The sequence below is a fragment of the Branchiostoma belcheri genome, unplaced genomic scaffold (genome assembly GCF_001625305.1).
Source record: "Branchiostoma belcheri isolate BF01 breed outbred unplaced genomic scaffold, Haploidv18h27 scaffold203, whole genome shotgun sequence".
Classification (NCBI taxonomy): domain Eukaryota; kingdom Metazoa; phylum Chordata; class Leptocardii; order Amphioxiformes; family Branchiostomatidae; genus Branchiostoma; species Branchiostoma belcheri.
Genome location: NW_017803525.1, coordinates 184,694 through 206,189, shown reverse-complemented (window position 1 = coordinate 206,189; position 21,496 = coordinate 184,694).

The window sequence follows — 21,496 nt, the reverse complement described above, 5'->3', positions numbered from 1 at the left end:
GACCTAGTCCCTACCACCACACAAGATTTGAAGGATTTGATTTTTATGGCTTTACTACTATGTCTTTTCTTATGTTTCTTCTTCTCCTCCTGCCATTCGTTAAATAGATTCAATTTCTTCATTTTTGGACCAAATGGCATGAAATTATCATGAAGGTAGAGTAGCCAAATACCCTCAGGCGGTTTTTTTTTTTTCATTTTTTTTTTGAAAAATTCATTTATTTGTTTTTTGGGGGGCCATTTTCTGACAAATCTGTACATTTGTGGTCCTGGAGATCTGGTATTACACTTTGAAACTTTGTATGTGTATGCTTTATATATCTACCAACAACAATTGATTATAATTTGTGGCATACTTTCCCTTAAACTTGTATAATTTGGGACTTTTTGACTGCTTTCTATGCCGAATAGTGAAGTTTACTTACCTTATAGCAATGACTCATCAGTAAGGAATACGGAGAGCAACATTCGATAGGCCTAAAGCTTTCAAGATGGCAGCTGTAATCTTGTTGCTGATTGGGTGCTGGACTAATTGGATTAATACATTGAACACCTGCAAGTAGGGCAGTTATAATCTTCTTGATGATTGGGTGCTGGGCTAATTAGATTAATACTAGTACATTGAATACCTGCTCAGGCTATAGCATATTTACAGCTGAACTGCATTTAATTGTTTTTAGTAGGTTTGTCACACTTTTTTGCAATGTGGGGCGTAAACTTTTTTTTAAATCTTGAAAATGAACAGTTTGTACCAGGCAAATATAATTCCTTACCAATGATGTATAGGATGTTAGCTACTACATGTAGTATCCAACAGTATCAAACTATTGTGTTTTTATGTTTTTAGTTATACATATATATCATTTTATACCTTATTCATATTGATTAAAAACAATCTTTTTCTGTAGGGTTCTCATTCTACACCTGTCACTTCGTTGAACGGATTAAACTTTGGGAACCAAACGACCTGATGACCTCTGTAATCTCCAAGCAGATACATGGTGGCATGGGTATTTCGAGCAGATAGAAAGTGGCTTGACCTTCAAGCAGATACAGGGTGGCATAGATCCTGTCAATCTACATGCTCCAACAGCAAAAGGCATTGGGAGATTCTATCGCTGCATGGGGGTATAGACTGTTGGAACATTTCGCATTTTGAACAGGGGTGACTTAAGAACAATCCATTTGTGTGGGAGGGGAATAGGTCCTTTTTTTGGTATGAGGAATGTGGTGAAGCCATGCTATGTTTGCTCCTGAGCAAATGTAGGCCTTTCTAGTTTTTTTTTTTTTTTTCATTTTGGCCATGCACCTTATGCTTGTTTTTTTACAGACAATTGCTCTTAAGCTCTTTACAAAATTAATCTTGACAACTGAACAATGTACAGCTTATAAATGATTACAAGAAATATTATAAAAACGCTGGATATTTCATGGGCAAATACCTCCATTTTATACAGTTCTAAAATGTCTTGCTTTTTTGGGCGCTTTTAAGATCAAAATGTATTTTTGGCTCTAAAACCCTTTATTCAACCCAAAATGTATACATTGTATTTAGGTTCTAAAGTCTTGGTATTAAACCCAAGTAAACTACATTTATTAAATGTGTGTAATCTCAGAGACTTACAGGTCTCTACAAGTTGCTGCAGCAAAAGATTTATAAAAAAAAAATCCATCACCTCTTCGTGATTGTATCCCCCGTTGATAAACATCAGTAGGATGGGTCCTGTAATGGCCAGAGCTACCACTACTGCCAGAGCAGCCACCATGCAGTACACACGCCCTCCGACATGTTGTGTGGTGTCCGTGTCTGACAAGGAAATATTTCTTAATTATTAAAATAATGCAGATTTATTAGATACCCATTAAAGCACGTAGGGAAGCTATGGAAGTATATGTGGAGTGAAACGTCTCGAAGCGACTAGCCTGAATTAAAATTATAATCTTATTATGATTATGTAGTTTTGTCTTTTCTTTATATTCTAAAATGTCTTATTATTTTTTAAACAGAAATAAAGAAATACAGACAAGATGACGACGCATCAAATTTATACCAGCACCGCCACCAGACATAAAAAGGATTAAAACAAAGGTATGGTGGAACATAAGCTGACAAATAAATGTACGTAATTAAAACAATTTCGGATCAAATATGTTTTGGGCATAAAATTTCTTATAATTATTTGTCTATTGTATATATCGAAACATCTGATAACGAAATGGTGGGGGGATACAATCTGAGGAGCCGCACCCTACCTGTAGACGTGTCCGTTCCATAAGGCACGTCTCCCGAGATATTCTTCAGTTTCACCACCTCAGCTTCTTCGTACACGTTCGATGACGTTCCCTGCCCTCCTTTATACTCATGACAAGCCTGTTTGCCACGGTGGACATGCCCGTTAGTGTTCCCTAGGCGGCCGGGAGGGTCATGGGAGGGTTGTTTCCTGTCGGACCCCGCTCGCGGAGTCCTGACAGGCTCTGCTTCCTCGTACATCTTTACTGCACAATTGTCTGGCGGCTGCACGGGCTAAAACAGCGAAAGCTGAGTGTATGAATATTCAAAATTACTATGTCATCGTTCAATCTCAAGGCGTATTTATGAATATGTAAATATTTTGCCGACTAATTTGTGTGGGTGAGACAAAAATCAACCTTGGACCTGCTGGGAAACCTTTATCTTTTGTGTTCGCATCGCCAAAAACAACAACAACAACAACAATTAACGAAAAAAAACATCGTGGTAAGATGTGTGCCAATAATCATCTTCGGCCGACCAATACTTAACTGTGCAAATGTTGTATTTTTCGGTAAAAAAAATTCTATTTTTGAATTTTTGATTCTTACTCTTATCATTGTGTCACAGGCTATTTGATAAAACAATCAAGTAAATAACAGAATGGGAGAACCAGAAAGAGAATCTTGATAAAATATCTATTTTACAATGAGTCGTAAAGTTCTGGTTGATTTGGAAATGACCTTATTTCAGGGACACGATATCAAATGTATCGCGGCCGGCATTATATATTATAAGTTCTTGCAGAGCCGTCCGGACGTCCCGCCGGCTATTTACAATAACACGGCGGTCTGTTGCTACGGTATTCTTTGCTAGGCGCTAAGGTGGAAATTTGCAGCCCAGATTGGACCACCGTGTAAGTGTTGGGTCGGCTGTGCTGAAACGTCCTTCACCTTTTGAGGCGTGGTCTATAAGCAGCTTTCTGGGAGTCATGGCACCGCCACAATTGGAGTTGGAGCGCGAATCCTTCTCTCTGTGGCAAAAACTCCCTCGGCAGCAAATCGTCCCTCGCGGCCGCATATTACTCGCGTCGCTCACAGAAAAAAAAACGCCGACGCCCAACAACAACAACAACAACAAAAAGACTGCGAAGGAGGCTACGCCATAATGGTGTCTTCAGATTAATCTGATTGGATTTTCTCAAATAAGGCAAGCCCATGAAAAGTATTTATTCTTGGCTTTTTGTGGTCCTGGACCCAGGGAGGGGTCTTTTGGGGGCCTACTTAGAGTCTACTAGTAAACTTAAATCTTAACAACAATTTTGGTGTCATACAATTCAACATGATAATTTTTGAGTCATATATGTTTTTGGCTAATACCTTCGAAATAGGTTGTTGCTAGAAAGTCAAAGTTAGTCAACAAAAATAAAACAGTGTCCATAATAGAATATTAAGTTCTACCCAGCGCATATTTCTTATGGCAACAACACTGAAGTGTAAGACTCCATACATATTCAAGTTATTCGCCATCTTGGATCGCCAATAACCGATTTTTTGAAAGTACATTTTTTTCGAGATAGAGCCTAAAACTATGATGCAAATTGACTAAGAACGTTTATATGAAGGTCCTTATGTGAAATTTGGAATTTACAAACGTAATGCAGAGATATGATAATTTGTTTTGGCCAAGAAAATGGTTACACTGGAGATAACAATTTGGTTCACCAAGTCTTTTTTTCTACTAAAAGCAGTAAATGTTATATCAATATTTGAAATAACTATATCATCTTTTAGTCTAACGATGTATTTGTGATCATATGAATATGTACATATTGTGCAGACCAAGCGCCGTGTAGTTGTTTTTCCGAGGTATTTTGTTTTTGGAAATGTCAGACTAATCTGTGTGGGTGAGACGAAGATCAACTTTGAACTTTATAGTCGACGCTGCGGGGACTCAACAACAACAACAAAACAGCGGGTTGAGATGCCCGCACACAAATCGTCTACGATAATGGAGAATTGTTCGCGAGATTTGGGTCATTTGGAGTATGAACTGGGCTTGTTTGATATCTGTATTGAACTGTACATATATTTGCCTCTGATAGGCTGAGCAGTCAACCGGGAAAGATTAACTAAGAGAAACATCACTTAATGATAATGTTATAATCTCAAAAGTGTCTCGTTAAAAAAATTTGCTTATTTTGTGACGAAGTCCATATCCACTCAGAACAAGTTTCGGTGAGCATAGGTCTCCATTGCCTATTGTTTTTTTTTTAATTTTTATCCATTGCTTTATTTTTATTTTTACCCTTATCATTGTTTCAAAGTCTTGTTATTTGGGCAAATAAAGAGAATAGAAAGTGTAGGTCAGAAAGTGCTTGATAGAAAATTACAAAATTACAAAATTTCGTAGTGATAAGTTCTGGTGGATTTAGGAGTGATTTAGCAAATTATTGCATGCACAATGTTATCAGACAGATAGAAATTTCCAAAGCACTATTCAGTATGAGTAACTAGAAGTGAGGATGTATTGCAGCATATAGTAATCAGCAAAAAAAAAAAAAATTAAGGGACAGGATATGAAATGTATCGCGGACGGCGTCATATATTATAAGTTCTTGCAAATGACGTTTTTCCTCGCAGAGCCGTCCGGACGTCCCGCCGGCTATTTACAATTAGTCTTGTGTCGGCTCTGCTGAGACAGCTTTTGGGGCGTGTCTCTAAGCAGCTTTCAGCGAGTCATAGCACCGCCATAATGGTGTCTTTAGATTGATCTGATTGGATTGGATTGTATCAAATAAGGCGAGCTCATGAAACGTATATATTCTGGGCTTTTTGTGGTCCTGGAACCGGGAAGGTTTTGGGGGGGGCGGGGCTATATCCCTGTAACTTATAAATTCATTGTATGATTATTGAGTCTACTAGTAAACTTAAATCATAACAGTAATTTTGGTGCCACAAAACGTAATATGACAATTTATGACGTCATATATGTGATTTTCTTTACGTCATACGTTTAAGAACGGAATATGCACGGAAAGCATGCGCTTATTGTGGCCTTTCCGTAGTCTATTGGGGACCTTTAAAACGACTTTACGTCGTGGTTTTCCGGTTTTGCAGTACGCTTAAAGGTGTCGTTAGTGGTGTCGTAAAGTTTTCTTAACGTGTGCGTAAAATTTCATTTTTTTTTTGCTTTATCTGTGCGTTTATTTGCCGTTTATGAACAGTAAATTTCTGTGCCAGGGCTAACCTTTCCTGCCTAGGTAGACTGGCTGGATCGGGCCGTCGTTAGCCTGGATGCCAGAGTCATAGCAAAGTTATATAGTGTGCACACTTAGTATGCCATGGGTCCTGCATCTAGGCTAGGCCGCTGTGGGAGTTTCTGCCCAAGCGGCAAAATCCTCTCGGGGTGCAACTCCCCCGTAGCGCTCATGTAGATCGGCGGGCATACGTATACTGTCATGTTCCACCGACGGGGACTGGCTGGAGGCCCGATCCAGACTGGCTACCAGGACAGGCTTTTCTTTGTTGTATCCGAGTACAGAGTGCACAATTCTATTTCCAGTGTCCATATGACCACTAGTCCATGTGATGTGGTCACCGCAAGAGGAATAATCCACTGAGATACTAGTTCCCGTGATGGTCAGTTAGTTCCCTTGTTTAACTAGTTATAAGTCCGTGCTGCTCCCGGTTAGGACGATAGGATGCTCCCCTTCTGCGCCGTGACATGTTCAATATCTCCAATCTACGCCATTCCACAGACTTGTACAGAATTATAGATTTGTCTTAGTTCCGTCGTGGCCACATCTGGTGATGAAAGCAGTGTCTCGGCCAAGCCTTGCGGGTTCAAACAACTCCAAGTCTCCTTCGTACGAAGGCCCACAACGACACTTCCACAGCGCGCTTCCAAGGTACCCTCCATAGCGCGATTCTGCGGACCTTCCACAGCGCGATTCTGCAAACCTTCCACAGCGCGATTCTGCGAGCCTTCCACAGCACGATTCTGCGAATCTTCCACAGCGCGATTCTGCGAATCTTCCACAGCGCGATTCTGCGAGTCTTCCACAGCGCGATTCTGCGAACCTTCCACAGCGCGATTCTGCGAACCTTCCACAGCGCGCTTCTGCAAACCTTCCACAGCGCGATTCTGCGAACCTTCCACAGCGCGATTCTGCGAACCTTCCACAGCGCGATTCTGCGAACCTTCCACAGCGCGCTACCAAGGGACCTTCCACAGCGCGATTCTGCGAACCTTCCACAGCGCGCTGCACCGAAGCCCTACAACCCCTCCCCTATTTTAGCGGACGGTCCCTTATAGCCAGCTCAGATACTGTACAAACGTAATCATATTTCAACCCCTATTAAAGAGGAAATGATTTATTATATTAAGTACGAATTTGTTGTGTTCTATTTTCTTTTCCTAGCGCACTGGACCAAGGATTCTTTGTAGGCTATTCTCAACTTTTTTTTTACTTTGTGTGACTCAAGAAGTATAATTTCTAGTAATAAAGATCATAGGTCTAACATGACATTGTTTTTTATCATCTCTAAATCTATTCAGCATGAAGAGTATTCTGCCCTTATGGGTTACCTGTCAGAATGTATCCAGATGTCTGTATCATAGAAAACTTACAAAAATGAAACACTTCACTCTTTCTTTTACAAAATTTTATTGATCCTTACAAACAACATTTAGATATGATATGAAGGTGTATTTCTTTAATTAACACTACTAGTAGGTTTAATTGATTTTTTTCTTGCTTGAAGCTAGAAAGAAAGATTGTAAATGTGACCTTTTCTTGCATAAACGAAAAATTTCTATACATTGTTGGGGAAGACCACAGTTTCTAAGTATGGTACAAATCGTATTTACCGTCTGAATGTTTAAACTTGAACGCTCATGAAGAAATTTATTTCAAACAATCACAACTTTACTTACAAGTTACAATGCTGTGGTAGTGGATTTTCATGTTTCAAGTTTGAAAGTACAAGCTGTAGATAGTGGAAAAAACAAAGCAGTGTACGAAAAGAGATATTGAAGTCCTAACAGTGACATTAGTAAAGACAATACTCGTTTATGCAAGAAAAGGTCACATTTACAATCTTTCTTTCTAGCTTCAAGCAAGAAAAAAAATCAATTAAACCTACTAGTAGTGTTAATTAAAGAAATACACCTTCATATCATATCAAAATGTTGTTTGTAAGGATCAATAAAATTTTGTAAAAGAAAGAGTGAAGTGTTTCATTTTTGTAAGTTTTCTATGATACGGCCATCTGGATACATTCTGACAGGTAACCCATAAGGGCAGAATACTCTTCATGCTGAATAGATTTAGAGATGAATAAAAAACAATGTCATGTTAGACCTATGATCTTTATTACTAGAAATTATACTTCTTGAGTCACACAAAGTAAAAAAAAAGTTGAGAATAGCCTACAAAGAATCCTTGGTCCAGTGCGCTAGGAAAAGAAAATAGAACACAACAAATCCGTACTTAATATAATAAATCATTTCCTCTTTAATAGGGGTTGAAATATGATTACGTTTGTACAGTATCTGAGCTGGCTATAAGGGACCGTCCGCTAAAATAGGGGAGGGGTTGTAGGGCCTCGGTGCAGCGCGCTGTGGAAGGTTCGCAGAATCGCGCTGTGGAAGGTTCGCAGAATCGCGCTATGGAAGGTACCTTGGAAGCGCGCTGTGGAAGGTTCGCAGAATCGCGCTGTGGAAGATTCGCAGAATCGCGCTGTGGAAGGCTCGCAGAATCGCGCTGTGGAAGGTTCGCAGAATCGCGCTGTGGAAGGTTCGCAGAATCGCGCTGTGGAAGGTTCGCAGAATCGCGCTGTGGAAGGTTCGCAGAATCGCGCTGTGGAAGGTTCGCAGAATCGCGCTGTGGAAGTGTCGTTGTGGGCCTTCGTACCTTCGAGTAGACGCACAGCAACAATACTACTGGTATATTGAGTAGATTTGAAAACCCCACTCTTGTCTTTCATTGGGTAAAGCCCTGTTGCATGACCTCCTCCTGGCAGACGGTACTATAAGTACTATACTACATGTACATAGTCAAAGTAAAGGAGTTTTCTAGAACTGTGGTAGTTGCCATACGTTGTAACACATACAATCGTTAAGTATGATCAAGATTGTAGACCTCCTTGGTATAATTATGTTGAGCTTTAATCATGCAGCTTTAGGTACAGAAAACATAGTACATTATTTATGAGGAATGTATGTTCCAGTGTGTACATACATACACTTGTCTGGACCCGATGACCTGGTGGTCTGGTCACCTTGCGACCACATTGTTAACTGCACCGGCAGTTAAAAGATATATACATTATTGTGAATTAAAACAAAGTGTAACTTTGATACTGCCTTGCCAGTTTGATATTGTCTTACAGCTACCACAATATCTGCATAAAAATTATCAATTTTTTTTAGTTCCTTTCAGTAAGAAACGAAAAAGGACTTGTTCAAACATGTTATGTCTTTAAGGGACTACGATGTACATGTATACGGAAAACTATGTAAATTTGTTAATACTTGTTTCAAAAGAGAGAGGAGATCTTGTAGATATAGACGTAGCACAGTAATGTAGCAGTTGTTCCCCCAACCCCTATACCTCAGTTATCTGACATTTGGCTCATGTAGGGCGTGAATACGTCATAAATACTGATTTTATGCCGGACGACGGGAACAGAGCTTTGCTTTAATTTGGCCCTTAGTTGTATCATTCCGAAATCACTTTTGAATCACGCGGTGTCCACATGCTGAGCAGCCAATCAGAGAACAGAAAAGCCACGAGGAGTAAACTCCTGGAAACTTCCCGCGTCACACGTCCTCTTCTACACTGAGACTTGAAGAGACGCACGTCCTTTTTTCTGACCTTTATCGGTCCTATTGCTGCGGGTCTTGGCGGAAATACTCTTCTAATCGTTTGCGGTGAGTGTTTTTTGATTTGTTTCCTTTGACAGTCATGGCGGAGGCCCCTCTCCCCCAGAATACAAACATCCTTATCTTGGGTCATTCCTTTGTTGCCCGCCTGCACTCGTTCCTGCAACGGCGCACGGTCACAGCCTCTGGCAGGGAGATAGATCAAAGTTTCTGGTGTGATAACTGTAGTTTCACCTTCCGTTTTGTTCCCGGGTGTACTGTACGATCTTTTGACTACAGTTCTTATTTGTGGGATGAACTACCCCGGGTTGACATTGTATACCTAGAGTTAGGTTGTAACGACTTGTGCAACACAGCTCTGTCACCGGAGGAAGTTGCATACCAGCTAATTGATCTGGCCTTAGCTTTGAAGAATAAAACAGAGGCCCGTCAGATCACAGTTGGCCCACCCTTGAAACGTGTTTTTGACCCGCCAGGTATCCCTTACAATGACTGGTGTGAGCGCTGTGTGTACAGCATGTTCGACTTGATTTCCAGAAGTCAAAACCCTGGCCCCATATTGTGGAGCCACAGCCGCATTTTGGACCGCTACCTCCCCTCCCTTTTCCAACAGGACGGCTTACACTTCTCAGACTATGGAAATTTCTTATATTTCAAGAGTATTCGAGGAGCCATCCTGAAGGCTTTGGATTCAATTTAAAGAATAATTTAACAGACTGCCCTTCCCAAATTTGACTTGTTTTGGTTTTCGAACTGACTGCACCTCCCTTTGCACCTTCGGTGGGTTACCGTGGTGCCAGGGGGGGATGCCTGAAATTCTGTTATCTATATGATAGATCCTTTTAGAAATTATCCCATGGATTGATTTTTCCGTGTAAAGGCGTGTACGTTGGTACCCAAATTTGTTTTACCTCCGGGGAAGGAGATATCCTTCCGCGAGGAGGTTTTACTATTGTTCGAAACATTTCTGTCAGCAGCTGTTTCTCGCGATCGACTGGACGGATGGGTCTGTTGTTCGGTATACGTATTGCTATTGGGCTGCAGATGATGCAGAACGTTTTTGTTTAATTGCATATGTGTTTATGGGCGTCGAAATAAAAGGTTTTTCAAGTGCTCCGGACACCCCCGCCATGCTGAAAATGGAATTTACCATGTTGTTAAGGAATGGGGAGGTTGCAGTTTTGGGTCTTAGCATTCAAAAGGGGTCAAACAGAGGGGTGTCTGGTTCCGATAAAAATTTTGGGTGACGGCGTAGCAATGACGGCGCGGGATGACGGCGGGGGTAATGGCGCGGGTGACGGTGCAGGCATGGTGGTAAGGAAATAACCATGGTGCAGGCTGTCAGACTGAGACACGTTAATCAACAGTCCATACCGAACCAACCGTCAGTAGCCATCAAACACATACAAACATATTACGCAACTTCCATACTACACACAAACAAATAACCTAAACCAATAGAACACAAAAAACCCGGAGGTTTGAAATCTACGATTTCCCTTGTTGATTCTGCTTTCAAAATCGACTACATCTCCCCTTGCACCTTCGGTGGGATACCGTGGTGCTGGGAGCAGATGCCTGACATACTAATTTTTGTCACAGACCCTCCTGGAAATTTTCCCCGAACTTATCTTTACATCGCTAAACTTTTTACGTAGGCACTTGGGCGGGCTGACATGGTGCCATCCTGAAAAAGAAAAAAATAACTAATTCCCAGACAAAATTATGTAGCGGATCCAATCGTAGTGTCCATTACGCTTTCGGTGGGTTGCCGTGGTGCTTAAGGCAAATGCGTAAAAAACTTCCGTAAGCCATTTTATGAATTCCCAATTTTTCTACCGGGAATTCTTCTCTGGCATGAGCCTGAGACTCAGTCATAAATTTTATGCTGTGGACTATGTTTTCCCGGCTTTTTATTATGTTACCCGTGCCTGGCTCTGGAGGGCAGCCTCCAAAACCAATGGCACTTGTCATAAATTTTAGTGCTGTGGATTCCCGTTATGAGAATCCCAGCTTTTTCCTGATTTTATTCATAGTGCCTGGCTTTTGAGCCAACGACACTTGTCATAAATTTTTTGCGCCGTGGTTTGTATATAAACTTAAACTACCCGGCTTGCTGTCCCCTNGACCTTGGTCACATTGTTATTCCACCCGCATGTCATCTTGACACATGACCAAGGCTGCAATTTGTATATTAAAGGGTGCCTTTTCAATAACATTCGCTTAGTTTCACATAGTATTTATACGCTTTTCATAGGATCCTTCCGGTGGCGCTTTCGTCCTTGGATGATTTTTGTAAGACTTGTACATTTTGGCACAGTGATGCGGTTTTATAGGTATGATGCGTCCTAATGTACAGGCACCCCTGTAAGCATGAAACGCAAGATTTAAACCAACCTACCTATTTTCTCAGTAAGACGTTGTTCCATAGCGCGAGTTTGGTTTTGCTTGTGTTCTAGGTTGGAGGCACCCACTGTAGTTGGGATGTGGGATATGTCCTAAAGGTTGAAGCGAAAATGGTTTGAATAAGGTATGTTCGTACATCTTCATTATACTGATATGAAATGCTTATCATGAACGTTCATCTGTGTTGGTAGTAATCATAATAAAATGTTGAACTTTATTCCAACACACAATTTACAGAGATTAAATTTTCAGCGACCACGGTTATTAATTATCCCGATGAAGGCAACAGTGGTCGCTGGAAATTTGATATCTGTAAATTGTGTGTTGGAATAAAGTTCAACGTTTTTACTATGATATGAAATGCTGTTTGGTGCTATTGTCCGGTCGTTAGACCGTGCTGACTAAATCTTATACAAATCATCCTATGAGGCTTTTCCAAGATCGGCGTGTACCAGGGTGTTGCACTTAGGCCATTTTTTCAAGTTTTACATTTTTCCACTTTTAGTACAGAAAAGTGTGATAACGGTGATAATATGCATGATTTCTTATTAATTTTTGGATAGCGATCAGTGGTTTAAATGTTGCGCTCCTTAAGCGCATTACTTGAGTGCATTCATCATCATCAATCCAGGGTGCGTTACTGGGCGCTATACGTACACTACAGGACACTACAGCTCATTAGGCACATAACAATACACGTGTTGCATTTTTACATTTTTCCAATTTCAATTCAGTACAGAACATTGTGACAACAGCGATAACACGCACGATGTTTTTTTTTTAATTTTCAATAATTAATAACGATCAGCGGTTTCAAAGTTGCACTCCTTAATTGAGTGTATTACTTTAGTGGGCGCTATACGGACATTACACGACAACTAGCTCATTAGGCACATAACAACAATACTCGTATCCTTGTATCCGACGACGATTTGTTCTAAATGTGAAATGGGGTTACACAACTAAAATGAGGGTATCAACTTCTTTGAAATTACAACATTGTAAAAAAAATGTTGTTACACTTATGTACTTGGATCAAGTGGTACACAATCTCTACGTACACTACACATCTCTACGAACACAACAACATGGTAATTTATCACTGTCATTTTGTCTATTTACAACCATTATCAGTTGTTTGTGTCCTAAGGCCACCTTGTTGACATGTTTTAGAATATTGAGTTTATGTGTACCCATGACATTTATATTCCAATGAAGAAGCCATTTTGTACGTCTCTATATTAGATAAACCATGTTTACCATCCAAAATGGCCGGTCCTATCACAATTTTTTTTGGGGGGGGATTTTTTTGCTATCAAGAGTCAGAAAATGAATTTTAATAACATGTAATACATATTGTTAACGGCACTCTATGAAATACAATTTTTTAAATCATCTAGTTTTAAGCAAAACATATTGGAAAGAGCCAGTCGTAACATATTGCCCAATTTTTTATTTAATTTTTAGTTCAAAAATGCATATTTTTAACTACAATAGTATAACGTAAATATCGTGGCAAATTTGGGCATACAATCGGCCCTGGCATAATCTTTTGAGCATCTATCTACGACAAAGCCTACTGGCTATCTGAACAATACTTGTATTTAGATCATATAAAATTCAACAGCTAAAATGCAATGAATATTTAGTTAGAAGGATATGCAGAATGGCATTGGCATACCCTGATCTTGGAAAGCCGATGGCAAATATCTACGAATTACATTAATAGCACTAAATGTAATATATAACTTATCTTCCATATAACAAGGACCTGGTTTGCATGATTCATATGCATTAATTGCTCTCATCTAGTTTTGTTACATATTCTATTCCATGTATATAATTTACTAGAGCTCAGAATAAGGGGTAATGGTAAACCTATTTCCCTATTACAGACACTAAACACTATAGAAAAGTCAAATTCCTTATGGAAATGTAGACATGTCTTCTAGCGAAAAACATGTAATCTTATCTCTACTACAACTAAAAGCGATGTATATGATAATCATGTTTTCTTGTGACTTATTTTGCATTTTTACCTCTGAAGTATTCTGGAGAAGACAACTCTAGAACCAACTACTGTGTTTCCACGTGCAAACAGATTACAAGACTAGAAAGGCCAATATTTGCTTTGGAGCAAATACAGCGATGGGTTCACCACATTTTACGACATGGCAGGGAAAGAATGAGAAACACAAGGGAGAACAATGATTTACATTGATATAACTATAATATGAAGTAAAATACAACTAAAACAACAGTTGGATAGCTATTCCCTACTTTATTGGTTAGGATTTTTAATTGCATAATGCAAACTGTTGATTTTCAAAATAAAAAAAAAAACGTACCAATGCCCTGCATTCCAATGCTGGAGCAGGAAAGCTTGAAATACCTACCAAAACACTTGAATACAGACATACTGTCAGTATGGAAATGCTCTGTGCAGGTGTTAATCAAGTTAAATTCCAACAGCCAATCAGCAAGAAATGCTCTGTGCAGGTGGAAATGCTCTGTGCAGGTGTTGATCAAGTTAAATCCCAACAGCCAATCAGCAAGAAGAATAGAGGAAAGCTGCATGCCTATTGGTTGATGCCCTGCATTCCATTGTGATGACTCATGCCCAAACGTGGTAAACAAGGCACACTAACGGACAGGTAATACATTTGCTATAACACAGCCAAAAAACTCAAATAAACCATTCTAAAAGCCTGTATCACAATATTTAAAAATCACCTAGGGGTATTTGCCCACTGTACCTCCATACCAAATTTCAGGACCTTAGGCCCTAAAATGAAGAAGCTGAATCCATTTAAAAAATGGCAGGAGAAGGAGAAGGAGAAGAAGAAACATCAGAAAAAGCAATATGGGTTCACCACCACTTCGTGGTGTGGTGAACCCATAATTAGAGCATGTTCAGAAGAGAGCTTTGCGCACAATCCTTAAAGGACAATACAGATCCTACGACGCAGCCCTGCAGTTAACAGGACTCAAGTCGTTGAAGGACAGAAGAGAGGACCTATGTCTTAAATTTGCTACAAAACTGAACCCTGATCTCCTACCTTCTAAGGTGGGTGAACACTCAGGATGACACACAAGGAACTCTGAAAAGCTAAAAACTACTAAATACAGAACCAACAGATATAAGAACTCTCCAGTGCCATACCTGGCTCGCATGTTGAACAATTCCTCCAAATAATGTGTATCATATTTCTAGGGTGGTTAGTCTGTCCTCTAGTCTCATTTTTTACTCTGTATATTATTGTGTTAGTACTTGATATATGTCTGTAATTGTTAGTTTTAATGTAAAATTGTAACTGTTATTTTTAAGTATGTCAATGTATAATGATATGTATTTTATTGATTAACTAGTAATTTTAGTGTGTTATGCCAGATATGTAAAAAATCAAAATTGTACAGCAAGACACAATTTAGCTGATGGCTACAAGGTTTTGTTTTTACAAATAAACCATTTGATTGATTGATTGAACTACGTGGGAGTGTCCGCCACACATGTTACCCCCCCCCCCTGACCAGAGATGAAAATAGTTTTGCCAACCAGACATATCTATTTAGTAATACGTCATCGTAGTGACTGTAGAACTGACAATATCACTGGCTCCTACCATTACATTTTGGGGGTGCATGATCTTTAGCTAGCTTTTTCTAGCCCTGAATAAAGGCCGAATCCAGCGATTCCATGGATTGTGATAAGGTTAAGAGTTTGACTAAGATTTATTCGGGGTATAAATACATACAGCCATAGCTACTCTACTAGCCAAAGGTTATATTAAAAATCAGTCCTGGCAGGCAATTAAACAATGTACAGCTTACAAATGCTTACAAGAAGTATTATGAGGATATTTCATGGGCAAATACCTCCTTTTTGTCATTTTAATGCCGTTCTTAAATGTCTTGCTTCCTTTTTGGCGCTCTAAAGTCTTGGTATATTAAATCCAAATGACTACATTTATCTAATGTCTTACTTTTTTTTTACTATTTTACGATCAAAAGTGTGTTTTTGTTATACGTCTTGGTATTAAACCCAAATAAACTACATCTATTAAATTTTTGCAATCTCAGAGACTTACAGGGCTCTACAAATTGCTGCAGCAAAATATTTATAACAAAAAAATCAATCACCTCTTCGTGATTGTCGCCCCCGTTGATAAACATCAGTAGGATGGGTCCTGTAATGGCCAGAGCTACCACTACTGCCAGGGCAGCCACCATGCAGTACACACGCGCTCCAACATGTACATGTGGTGTGGTGTCCGTGTCTGACAAGGAATTTTTTTTAATTGTTAAAATAATGCAGATTTATCATAACACCATTAAAGCACGTAGGAAAGTTATTGAAGTATATATGGAGAGACACTTCTCGAAGTGACTAGCCTGAATTTACAATATAATCTTATTTATGATTATATAATTTTGTCCTTTCTTTATTTCCTAAAATGCCTTATTATTTCCTGATCAGTAAAGAAATACAGATAAGATGACGACGCTTCGAATCTATATCAACGCCGCCACCAGACATAAAAAGCATTAAAACAAAGGTATGGTGGAACATAAGCTGAAAAATAGATGTACGCAATTAAAACAATTTCGGATCAAATATGTTTTGGGGATAAGATTTCTTATAATTATTTGTCTATTGTATATATCGAAACATCTGATAACGAAAATGCGGGGGAATACAATCTGAGGAGCCGCACCCTACCTGTAGACGTGTCAGTTCCATAAGGCACGTCTCCCGAGATATTCTCCAGTTTCACCACCTCAGCTTCTTCGTAAACGTTCGATGGCGTTCCCTGCCCTCCTTTATTGTCATGACAAGCCTGTTTGCCGCGGTGGACATGCCCGTTAGTGTTCCCTAGGCGGCCGGGAGGGTCATGGGAGGGTTGTTTCCTGTCGGACCCCGCTTGCGGAGTCCTGACAGGCTCTGCTTCCTCGTACATCTTTACTGCACAATTGTCTGGCGGCTGCACGGGCTAAAACAGCAAAAGCTGAGTGTATAAAATATTCAAAATTACGATGTCATCTCTCAGACTCAAGACGTATTTATGAATACGTACATATTTTGCAGACTAATTTGTGTGGGTGAGACAAAAGTCAACCTTGGACCGGCTGGGCCACCTGTATCCTTTGTGTTCGCATCGCCAAACAACAACAACAACAAGGAAACGAACGACAAAAACAAAAAAAAAACATCGTGGTAAGATGTCTGCCTTAGAATCATCTTCGGCCGACCAATTCTTAACTGTGAAAATTTTGTATCTTTCGGTCAAATTTTTTTATAAATTGATTCTTACTCTTATCATTGTGTCACAGGCTATTTGTTAAAACAATTAAGCAAATAACAGAATGTGTAAACCAGAAAGAGAATCTTGATAAAATATCTATTTTACAAAACGTTGTTAATTTAATAAGTTCTGGTTCATTCGGAAATGACCTCATTTCAGGGACAGGATCTTAAATGCATCGTGGCCGGCATCATATATTATAAATTCTTGAAAATGACGTTTTTCCGCGCAGAGTCGTCCGGACGTCCCGCCGGCTATTTACAATAACACGGCGGTCTGTTGCTATGGTATTCTTTGCTAGGCGCTAAGGTGGAAATTTGCAGCCCAGATTGGACCACCGTGTGGTAAGTGTTGGGTCGGCTGTGCTGAAACGCCCTTCACCTTTTGAGGCGAGGTATTTTGTTCTTCAGGAAATGTCAGACTAATCTGTGTGGGTGAGACGAAGGTCAACTTTGATTTTTATAGACGGCGCTTCGGGGCCTCTGTGTGCTCGACCAAAAAGAAAACACTCGTTGAGATGCCCGCACACAAATCCTCTACGATAATGGAGAATTGTTCGCAAAGTTTGTATCGTTTGAACTGAGCTTGTTTGATATTTGTATCGATATAAACTGTACATATATTTGCCTCTAGAAGGCTGAGCAGGCAACCGGGAAAGATTAACCAAGAGAAGCATCACTTATGATAATGTTAAATCCTCAAAGGTGTATCGTTAAAAAGTTTTAGCCTATTTTGTGACGAAGTCCATTTACAAACAGAACAAGTTTCGATGAGCATGGGTCCCCATTGCCTTTTTTAAACTTTCTCCCATTGCTTTGTTTTAATCTTTATCCTTATCATTGTGTCAAAGTCTTTTTTGTGCAAATAAAGGGAAAAGAAAGTGTAGGTCAGAAAATGCTTGATAGAAAATTACAAAATTTCGTAGTGATAAGTACTGGTGGATTTAGGAGTGATTTAGCAATACAAATGTAATTGCATACACAATGTTAGCAGACAGATAGAAATTTCCAAAGCGCTATTCAGTATGAGTAACTAGAAGTGAGGATGTATTGCAGCATATAGTATTCAGTGCAAAAATTATCTCATTTCAGGGACAGGATATCAAGTGATTCGCGGCCGGCATCATATATTATAAGTTCTTGCAAATGACGTTTTTCCTCGCAGAGCCGTCCGGACGTCCCGCCGACTATTTACAATAAGTCTTGTGTCGGCTCTGCTGAGACAGTTTTTGGGGCGTGTCTCTCAGCAGCTTTCAGCGAGTCATAGCACCGCCATATTGGTGTCTTTAGATTGATCTGATTGGGTTGTCTCAAATAAGGCAAGCTCATGAAACGTATTCATTCTGGGCTTTTTTTGTGGTTTTTTTTTTGGGGGGGGGCTATACCCCTGTAACTTATAAATCCATTGCATGATTATTGAGAATAGTCTACTAGTAAACTTAAATCATAACAACAATTTTGGTGCCATAAAACGTATACGTAATATGACAATTTATGAGGTCATATATGTTTTTCTTTACGTCATACGTTTTAGAACGGAACTTGCACGGAAAGCATGCGTTTATTGTGGCCTTTCCGTAGTCTATTGGGGACCTTAAAAACTTCTTTCCGTCGTGGTTTTCGGGTTTTCCAGTACGCTTAAAGGTGTCGTTAATGGTGTCGTAAAGTACCCTTAACGTGTGCGTAATATTGACGTTTATTTTGTTTTATCTGTGCGTTTATTTGTCGTTAATGAACAGTAAATTTCTGTGCCAGGGCTAACCTTTCCTGCCTTGGTAGACTGGCTGGATCGGGCCTTCGGTAGCCTGGATGCCAGAGTCATAGCACCCTAGACTCAAAGTTATTTCTAGTGTGCACACCTAGTATGCCATGGGTCTTGCATCCAGGCTAGGCCGTCGGGGGAGTTTCTGCCCGAGCGGTAAAATCCTCTCGGGGTGCAACTCCCCCGTAGTGCTAATGTAGATCGGCGGGCATACTGCCATGTTCCGCCGACGGGGGCTGGCTGGATTCCCGATCCAGACTGGCTACCAGGGCAGGATTTTCTTTGTTGTATCCGAGTGCAGAGTGCACAATTACAATTCCAGTGTCCATTTGCCCACTAGTCCATGTGATGTGGTCACCGCAAGAGGAATAATCCGATGACTTGTTCCCGTGATGGTCAGGTAGCGATCTTGTTCAACTTCTAACTCTGTGCTGCTCCCGGTTAGGACGATACAATACGGCCGTGATCTTCCAACTCTGCGCCGTGACATGTTCAATATCTCCAATCTACGCCATCCCACAGACTTGTACAGAATGGGAGATTTGTCTTAGTTCCGCCGTGGTCACATCTGGTGATAAAAGCTGTGTCTCGGCCAAGCCTTTCGGGTTCAAACGAGTCCAAGCCTCCTTCGAGTAGACGCACAGCAACAATACTACTGGTATATTGGGTAGATTTGAAAACCCCACAGTTGTCTATCATTGGGTAAAGCCCTGTCACATGACCTCCTCCTGGCAGACAGGGGGAGACTCCCCAGACGGTACTATATTATACTCTCTAAGCAGAGGTTTGTGTTTTGGGGGTATTTTTAGCGTCTTTTTAGGTCTTTTTATCGGGGTTTCTCTTTCGCACTGATTTTTTTTGGGGGGGGGGGATTTAGTGGAAAAGAGAAACCCCGATAAAAAGCCTAAAAACACGCTAAAATACCACCAAAACCCAAACCTCTGCTTGGAGAGTAGCTATATTAAGTACTATACATACATGTACATATTCAAAGTAAAGGAGTTTTCTAGAACTGTGGTAGTTGCCATACGTTGTAACACATACAATCGTTGAGTATGATCAAGATTTTAAACCTCCTTGGTATAATTATGTTGAGCTTTAATCATGCAGCTTCAGGCACAGAAAACATACATTATTTATGACGAATGTATGTCCCGGAGTGTACATACATACACTTGTAACCTTGCGACCACATTGTTAACTGCACCGGCGGTTAAAAGATATATACATTATTGTGAATTAAAACAAAGTGTAACTTTGATACTGCCTTGCCAGTTTGATATTGTCTTACAGCCACCAAAATATCTGCATCAATTATAATTTTTTTTAGTCCCTTTCAGTAAGAACAGAAGTATACGCACTTACCGAAAAAGGAATTGTTCAAACATATTATGTCATCAAGGGACTATGATGTACATGTATATGGAAAACTATGTACATTTGTTCATACTTGTTTCAAAAGAGATATGAGATCTTGTAGATATAGACATAGCAGAGCAATGTAGCAGTTGTTCCCCCAACCCCTGTACCTCAGGTATCTGACATTTGGCTCATGTAGGGCGTGGGTTAAGGGTTAATGACCCGCCCTGAGGTGAATATGGTGTGATAAAGCCTTGTCAGTTATATAACCACCTCATAAAGCCACCAAGTGAGCGCAGCGAAAGAGGTGGCTTTATGAGGTGGTTATAGCAACTGACAAGGCTTTATCACACCATATTCACCGAGAAAGGGCGGGCCATTAACGCTATTATCATATAGCTTACACGATAGCCTAAAGTACCCAAACTGATGCAGTTAAGAGTGACACAATGTACAAATTACCCCTTGCACATATATGTACACGCTGAACAGAACATAGAACATAGTTCCATCTGGAAACCCCTGAGGACACAGGGGAGGGCTTATGGGAGTCACCCGTGGTCATTGGAACACAACTCAAGTTATTTTTGGATTTTTTTGGAACTAGAGCCGCGTTCTATTGGGTCACCTGAGGTCATATGCGGGTGATTATTGGGTTGTTTAATGTATGGATTGGGATGAATAAATACCAGGTTTTGACTCTATTTGTGACATTACGGCATCATAAGGAATGTGGAATTGAGCCTTCTGATTGGTCAATGTCATCCGGCTATATGATAATAAAGGGTTAATGCACTGCCCCGAGTTGTATATGGTGTCATAACTGCATGAGCAGCTGCCATAACCACCGAATAAACCACCGTGTGAGCGAAGCGAACGAGGTGGTTTATGAGGTGGTTATGGCAGCTGCCCATGCAGTTATGACACCATATACAACGAGGAAAAGGCAGTGCATTAAAATTATTATCATATAGCCTATCCAAACTGTCAATCAACACAATTCCTGTTTGAAATACAACAGCTTTAATATATATACATACATAAAAATACATTGGAATATATTATACGCTTTAAAACAAATATGGATAATTTCATTTAATGCAAATTGTAGTTTAAATGAAGCTAAACAAAAAAGTTTATTGGACAGAAAAATGCTACAAAGGTTTACAGAAAGAGTCGCATGCCCCTATACCCTATAACATAATGGTATCAGCCATAACACGACATGTGCTGTTATTCCGCCATAACACCACATGTGCTGTTATCGGGAAATAACAGCACGGGTATCCGGGCCTCTGATTGGTCCGCGCCGTCCGGCTATATGATAATACGTAATAAAGGTCATTGTCATCAAAATCGAACAATGGCCTACAACGAACGTGACCACATCATAACTGACACTACTCAAACACTGATCACGCCCCACCATGTTAGATCTGGCGTTATTAGAACAAAACAAACTGCATGTTCCATTTCGGGTCACTGGCGATTAATAGACACTACTCATACTCGAAGGTCAGATCTGTTCCCGCCATTTTCTCCTTGTGAAT